This window comes from Triticum urartu, chromosome 6A, assembly GCF_056163025.1.
Source record: "Triticum urartu cultivar PI428250 chromosome 6A, HENAU_Tu73, whole genome shotgun sequence".
In the NCBI taxonomy this organism is placed as follows: Eukaryota; Viridiplantae; Streptophyta; class Magnoliopsida; order Poales; family Poaceae; genus Triticum; species Triticum urartu.
In genome coordinates, this window is record NC_141878.1 from 459,403,781 (window position 1) to 459,412,253 (window position 8,473).

An 8,473-nucleotide genomic window follows, 5' to 3' on the forward strand; every position below is an offset into this window, starting at 1 on the left:
AGGAGAAGGAGGGAAGGAGGAAAGAGGGGGGGGGGCACCGCCCCCTCCTAGTCCAATTCGGACCAGCCATGGGGGGGGGGGGAGGGGGCGCAGCCACCCCTTGAGGCCCTTCTCTCCTTTCCCCTAAAGCCCATTAAGGCCCACTACTTCCCTGGGGGGTTCCGGTAACCTCCCAGTACTCCGGAAAATACCCGAAGCACTCCGGTCCGGTGTCCGAATATAACCTTCCAATATATCGATCTTTACCTCTCGAACATTTCGAGACTCCTCCTCATGTCTGTGATCTCATCCGGGACTCCGAACAAACTTCGGTCATCAAATCACATAACTCATAATACAAATTGTCATCGAACGTTAAGCGTGCGGACCCTACATGTTCGAAAACTCTGTAGACATGACCGAGACACATCTCCCGTCAATAACCAATAGCGGAACCTGGATGCTCATATTGGCTCCTACATATTCTATGAAGATCTTTATCGGTCAAACCGCATAACAACATACGTTATTCCCTTCGTCATCGGTATGTTACTTGCCCGAGATTCGATCGTCGGTATCATCATACCTAGTTCAATATCGTTATCTGCAGGTCTCTTTACTCGTTCCGCAATACATCATCCCGTAACTAACTCATTAGTTACATTGCTTGCAAGGCTCATAGTGATGTGCATTACCGAGAGGGCCCAAAGATACCTCTCCGATACACGGAGTGACAAATCCTAATCTTGATCTATGCCAACTCAACAAACACCATCGGAGACACCTATAGAGCATCTTTATAATTACCCAGTTATGTTGTGACATTTGATAGCACACAAGGTGTTCCTCCGGTATTCGGGGGTTGCATAATCTCATAGTCAGAGGAACATGTATAAGTCATGAAGAAAGCAATAGCAATAAAACTAAACCATCATTATGCTAAGCTAACGGATGGGTCTTGTCCATCACATCATTCTCTAATGATGTGATCCTATTCATCAAATGACAACACATGTCTATGGTCAGGAAACTTAGCCATCTTTGATTAACGAGCTAGTTAAGTAGAGGCACACTAGGGACACTCTATTTATTTATGTATTCACACATGTACTAAGTTTCCGGTTAATACAATTCTAGCATGAATAATATCATGATATAAGGAAATATAAATAACAATTTTATTATTGCCTCTAGGGCAATTTTCCTTCAGTCTCCCACTTGCACTAGAGTCAATAATCTAGTTCACATCGCCATGTGATTTAACACCAATAGTTCACATCACCATGTGACCAACACCCAAATGGTTTACTAGAGTTAATAATCTAGTTCACATCGCCATGTGATTAACACCCAAAGAGTACTAAGGTGTGGTCATGTTTTGCTTGTGAGAGAAGTTTAGTCAACGGGTCTGCCACATTCAGATCCGTATGTATTTTGCAAATTTCTATGTCTACAATGCTCTACATGGGGCTACTCTAACTAATTGCTCCCACTTTTAATATGTATCCAGATTGAGACTCAGAGTCATCCAGACCAGTGTTAAATCTTGCATCGACGTAACTCTTTATGATGAACTCTTTATCACCTCCATAACCGAGAAATATTTCCGTTGTCCTCTAAGGATAATTTTGACTGCTGTCCAGTGATCTACTCATGGATCACTATTGTACCCCTTTGCCAAACTCATGGCAAGGTACACAATAGGTCTGGTATACAACATGGCATACTTTATAGAACCTATGGATGAGGCATAGGGAATGACTTTCATTCTATCTCTATCTTTTGCCGTGGTCGGGTTTTGAGTCTTACTCAACTTCATACCTTACAATACAGGCAAGAACTCCTTCTTTGACTGTTCCATTTTGAACCACTTCAAAATCTTGTCAAGGTATGTACTCATTGAAAAATCTTATCAAGCGTCTTGATCTATCTCTATAGATCTTGATTCCCAATATGTAAGCAGCTTTACCGAGGTCTTTCTTTGAAAAACTCCTTTCAAACAGTCCTTTATGCTTTCCAGAAAATTCTACATCATTTCCGATCAACAATATGTTATTCACATATGCTTATTAGAAAGGCTGTAGTGCTCCCACTCACTTTCTTGTAAATACAGGCTTCACCGCAAGTCTGTATAAAACTAATGCTTTGATCAACTCATCAAAGCGTATACTCCAACTCCGAGAGGCTTGCACCAGTCCATAAATGGATCACTGGAGCTTGCACACTTTGTTAGCACCTTTTGGATCGACAAAACCTTATGGTTGCATCATATACAACTCTTCTTTAAGATATCCATTCAGGAATGCAGTTTTGACATCCATTTGCCAAATTTCATAATCATAAAATGCGGCAATTGCTAACATGATTCAGACGGACTTAAGCATCGCTACGGGTGAGAAGGTCTCATCGTAGTCAACTCCTTGAACTTGTCGAAAACCTTTCGCAACAAGTCGAGCTTTGTAGACAGTAACATTACCGTCAGCGTCAGTCTTCTTCTTGAAGATCCATTTATTCTCTATGGCTTGCCAATCATCGCAAAAGTCAACCAAAGTCCACACTTTGTTCTCATACATGGATCCCATCTCAGATTTCATGGCCTCAAGCCATTTTGCAGAATCTGGGCTCATCATCGCTTCCTCATAGTTCGTAGGTTCGTCATGGTCAAGTAACATGACCTCCAGAATAGGATTACCGTACCACTCTGGTGCGGATCTTACTCTGGTTGACCTACGAGGTTTGGTAGTAACTTGATCAGAAGTTTTATCGGAGTAAATAACCATGGGTAGCCCAGCCGGCTCCCCCTGGCCCTTTTGAAAAAATTACGAGCCGATTCGGCCCTCAAGAATCCAAGACACAGGGCCTCCCTCCCCTTGCCGGCTGTCTCCAGGCCGGCTATCGGAAGGCGGCCCGACTTCAGCCCTCATGAAGAAAAGCCGCGGGAGGGCCGGCTCCGAGAAGCCGGCCGCGAGAAGGCCGACTCCAAGAAGCCGGCTCTCATAAAGCGGTCAAGATCGTACCCTCGAAGTCTGCATCCACATAACGGCGATGTGACGGGGCGTGGCTACAGTGAAGTCTGCCACCCCCGAATCCCGGAGCACGCCTGGCACAGTGCGCCGTACGGGTGGCCATGACCCGTCCGGCGCAGCACTGTTGCCACGTTGACCCTGATGACATCCACGACGGGCTACCAGTACGGCCCACGGGCGATGGGCCCCTTCGGGCAGAGAGACACCCGAAGGCGGCCAGACCTCCCCCAGTCGGCCCAAGATAGAGCCGGCTCCCCACAGCCGGCTTGCCACCTCCCTCGAAGAAGACGCCCCATTAAGGAGACAAGACGCGGTGGGGCTACAGTGATCGCCCACCGGGCGGCGGCACTGTAGCCACGCCCACTTCGGCGAAGCCCTCGCCACCAAGATTGAGCAACAGTAACCAGCCGCCGACAAGGCCCTGACAGTGGGGCCTGCCTGTCGACCAAGGAGCCGGCAGCCGGCGGGACCCACTAGCCGGCGGGCCCCAGCAGCCGGCGCAGAAGCAGGAGAGCGCAGACACAGACGGCTGGGCCCCGCGCCCAGCCGAATTACCATTGTACCCCCGGGGGGTAGGCCTATATAAACCCCCCGGGGCATCCATGCAAAGGGAGATCGATCCCTGCTAGTCTCAGACACCACATAGGGAGGAGAAGAGAGCAAGCCGTGCCCTTCTTCCTCCTCTCGCCAAACAGGTCAAGGAGCACCGTGTAGCTACTTGTTCATCTAGTGACCATGCGGAGACCCCACAGAGCAGCAGTAGGGGTGTTATCTCCACGGAGAGCCCCGAAGCTGGGTAAGATTCGCCGGCATGCATGTCTTCGCCTCATCCCGTTTCCAGGCACCGGCGACGTCTTACTGGCTCCCACAATGATAAGCCACCCGTTGTCATATGTCGCACCTACCACCTGACATTTGGCGCCCACCGTGGGGCCAGGTGCACCGCCGTCCGGAGACCTGTTCTGGACGGGAACCCTCTTCCTCCCCCGTGAGCGTAGCCAGCCCGGCACGCCCGATGGCGCTTGCCACGACGCGCTACAAGGCGTCACCAACATCTGTGCGGTGAGCAGCCTCGCCGATCTCCTTGACAAGACTCTCATCTCTGACGAGCTCGCCTCCGACGCGGGCACCGACCACCTCGTCAACCTCCTCGGCCAGCTCCACGTCTCCGGCGAGCCTGCCGTGGACTTGGAGTCGGTTGGCTCCACCGATCTGATGCCTGTCGACTCCGACACGGCCTCACTCGACACGTTCCCCACCAACGTCGTGATCTACAACGACCCGCTTCCCCGGGCCGATGGCTGCGACGCTGTCACCACCGAGGTGATGGTCATCGGCCACGGCGGCGCTTCTGACGAGAGCGCCCACGACGCCCCGCACGCGGCGGTCCACGACTTGTCCATCCCCCTCCCGACCGATGCCGACGCTGAAGCACTGGAAGCTCGCCGCCTTGCCCTCCTCGCGGAGGGCCGGAAGTTGGTTTCCATGAGACGCCTCGCTGAGGCCCACCGATGCGAGGCCGACCGCGCCGCCTTTGGCACGCTGCCCCCAGGCGGGCCTAGCCAGGCCGGCGTTGTCAGAAATGCCGGGCCTTCTGCTACCTGACTATGACATTCGGCTTGAGAAATGCCGGTGCCACTTTTCAGCGTTGCATGCAGAAGTGCCTCCTCAAGCAACTCGGCAGAAATGCCCATGTCTACGTAGACGACATTGTGGTGAAGACGGAGAAGCGCGGCACCTTGCTGGAAGACCTCAAGGAAACATTTGAGAACCTACGCCGGTTCCAAATCAAGCTTAACCCCGAGAAATGCGTGTTCGGAGTGCCAGCCGGCCAGCTCCTAGGCTTCCTGGTCTCCGAACGCGGCATCGAATGCAACCCAGTAAAGATCAAGGCCATTGAGAGAATGGCGGTTCCCACCAAACTTCGAGACGTCCAGAAGTTTACCGGATGCTTGGCCTCCCTGAACCGCTTCATCAGCCGGCTCGGAGAGAAAGCTCTTCCCCTCTACCGCCTCATGAAGAAGACCAACCACTTCGAGTGGAATGACCAAGCTGATCAAGCTTTTCACGAGCTGAAGAAGATGCTGGCCACGCCGCCTGTCCTGGCGGCGCCGACTGAGAAAGAGCCCATGCTCCTCTACATTGCCGCAACCAGCCGGGTGGTCAGCACCGTCATCGTAGTCCAACGCCCAGAAGAAGGCCGAGCCCAGCCAGTCCAGAGGCCGGGGTACTATTTGAGCGAGGTGCTGTCTACCTCGAAGCAGAACTACCCGCACTACCAGAAGATGTGCTACGGCGTGTACTTCGCCGCCAAGAAGCTGAAGCCCTACTTCCAAGAGCATCCCATCACGGTTGTATGCACCGCCCCGCTGGCCGAGATCATAGGCAGCCGGGATGCATCCGGCCGGGTGGCGAAATGGGCCATCGAGCTGGCCCCCTATACGATCTTCTACCAGCCTCGCACCGCCATCAAGTCCAAAGCATTGGCCGACTTCCTCGTCGACTGGGCCGAGACCCAGTACCTACCGCCGGCTCCCGACTCCACTCATTGGCGCATGCACTTTGATGGGTCCAAGATGCGCACCGGCTTGGGAGCCGGCGTCATCCTCACCTCTCCCAAAGGCGACAAGCTCAGATACACGCTGCAAATTCACTTTGCCGCCTCCAACAACGTGGCCGAGTACGAGGCACTCATACACGGGCTCCGGCTTGCCAAAGAACTCGGCATTCGCCGGATCCTATGTTATGGCGACTCGGACTTGGTGGTCCAGCAATCATCTGGCGACCGGGATGCCAAAGACGCAAATATGGAAAGCTACTGCTTCCTCATTCAGCAGATCAGTGGGTATTTTGAAGGATGCGAGTTCCTCCATGTACCACGAGCCGACAACGAGCCAGCTGATGCCCTGGCTCGAATAGGCTCCACTCGGCAAGCAATACCAACCGGTGTCTCTCTACAACGCCTCCTCAAGCCGTCTATCAAGCCGTCTCCAGAGTCCGATTCCATCTTCGTGCCGCCTGACCCCGACGCAACCGGCTCGAAGAACCAAGCAGGTGACCTGGGGACTTCGATAGTCGGCCAGGGGGTATCAGCAGGCGGCTCGGGGACTTTCGTAGTTACGCCCGACCCGGGGACTGCCTCACCCGGCTCGGGGACTGCGGTAGTCGGCCCAGAGACTACACCAACACAACAGGCGGCGGCCGACTCCAGCATTTCACCGCCCAGCCCGCCCGCCCTGGTCGCAGTAGCCGTTTTGGCAATAGAAGAAGTCGCAGCTCCGTCATGGGCTCAATCCATCCTCAACTTCCTAATAAACCAGGATCTGCCGGCTGACGAAGTAGAGGCAAGACAAGTCCAACGCCGAGCCGGAGCATACACAATCGTCAACAGAGAACTCGTCAAGCGCAGTGTCACTGGAGTCCTCCAGCGATGCGTCGAGCAAGAGAAGGGCATTGCAATCCTCAGAGACATCCACCAAGGAGAATGCGGCCACCATGCGGCCTCAAGATCACTCGTCGCCAAAGCCTTCCGCCATGGTTTCTTTTGGCCGACTGCTTTGGATGACGCCAAGGAGTTAGTTAAATATTGCAAAGGGTGCCAACTCTTCAGCTCCAAGCAACACATGCTGGCTTCAGCACTCAAGACCATTCCCCTCACTTGGCCCTTCGCCATTTGGGGACTAGACATGGTGGGCCCATTCAAGACGGCGCGCGGCGGCATGACACATCTGCTTGTCGCCATGGACAAATTCACCAAATGGATTGAGGCAAAGTCGATCAAGAAGCTGAATGGGCCGACTGCCGTGACATTTATCGCAGATATAACAACTCGGTACGGCGTGCCACACAGCATCATCACCGACAATGGCACGAATTTTGCCAAGGGAGCCTTGGCACGTTTCTGCGCGACGCAAGGCATCCGGTTGGACCTAGCGTCCGCCGCCCACCCGCAGTCAAACAGCCAGGTCGAGTGAGCCAACGGCCTCATCCTTTCTGGCATCAAGCCCCGTCTGATCATACCACTGGAGCGTTCAGCCGGCTGTCCTCTGGAGTCTGCGCACTACACCAAACAAGTCAACCGGCTTCACTCCTTTCTTCCTCGTATATGGTGCCGAGGCGGTCATCCCAACTGACACCGAGTTTGACTCGCCTCGGGTAACCATGTACACGGAAGCCGAGGCCAAGGAAGCACGAGAAGACGACGTCGACCTGCTGGAAGAAGGCCGGCTGTTAGCTCTCATCCGGTCCGCCATCTATCAGTAGGGCCTGCGCCGCTACCACAACCGGAAGGTCAAGCCAAGATCCTTCCAAGAGGGCGATCTTGTGCTCCGGCTGATCCAGCGAACAGCCGGCCAGCACAAGCTCTCGGCCCCTTGGGAGGGCCCCTTCGTCATCAGCAGAGCCTTAGGCAACGACTCCTACTACCTGATCGACGCGCAGAAGCCGAAGGCATGAAACAGAGACGACTCCGGCAAGGAGTCGGAACGACCATGGAACGCCAACCTCCTCCGAAGGTTTTACATTTGAAATGTAGTATGTATCACACTAACTTTTGTGCTAAGTACGAGACAATAGGCCCCCCCCCCCCCGAGGAGAGCTCGGGGCTGCCATCTTTTGCCTATGAATGAAAAGTATCATGCTTATGGCCTTATCATTGCATTCACTTTTTTCTGTCCGGCACCGGGTTCGACTAGTCGGCCCGGGGACTGGCCCCCTGGAGTTATATTAGAAGTCCTACCCGCAGTCAGACAAGTAGTATGCCGATTCCCAAGCCTTCTCTTGCCAAAAGTCGCAGTTCGAAGAACCGGCTGTCCGGCTGGCAAGAGTTAAGGGCAGGAACGGGTGCCCACACGAAAAACGGCTAGGGACTAACGGACTAATATAACAAAAGCCGGTTTTTCTCCCACCGCCGACCGGCTACCAGAGTAGCCGGCCGGCCGGCTTCCATTCACCTCGCTCCAATCTAAGAAAGCTCGAGTACTTGCCTTCCCAGAAAGGGAAGGCGGCAAAGGAAACAGCCTAAGGATAAAAAGCATACATGAATGGAAACCAAACACGCAATAATATTTACATAAAAGACCTTCAAAAGGCCAGCATTCAACATAGTTCGAATACACCCCCAATGGGTGGAACTGCGCAAGTTTAATAAAGTTGTTCAAAAGGCAACAAGCAGGAAAAAACAAGGACGACAGACTAAGCCAAGGGAGCGTCTGGCGAGTCGGGCAGGTCGGTGGAGACGGCAGTGCCGGCTGGCGAACCTCGGCATGATCACCGCCTCCCGCAGAGGGCGCGCTAGCAAGCGCCTTGTTGCCGGAGGCACGATCAGGCTGAGGTTGGCTGCCTGCTTCACCAGTCGGCTCAACGTCTTCGCCGTCCTCTCCTTCGTCGTCTTCGCCTTCATCACTGGAGGCGATCTCCTCTGCCGAGTCTTCACCCGCTGCCGGGTCCAGCCCGAACCACTCCTCCGC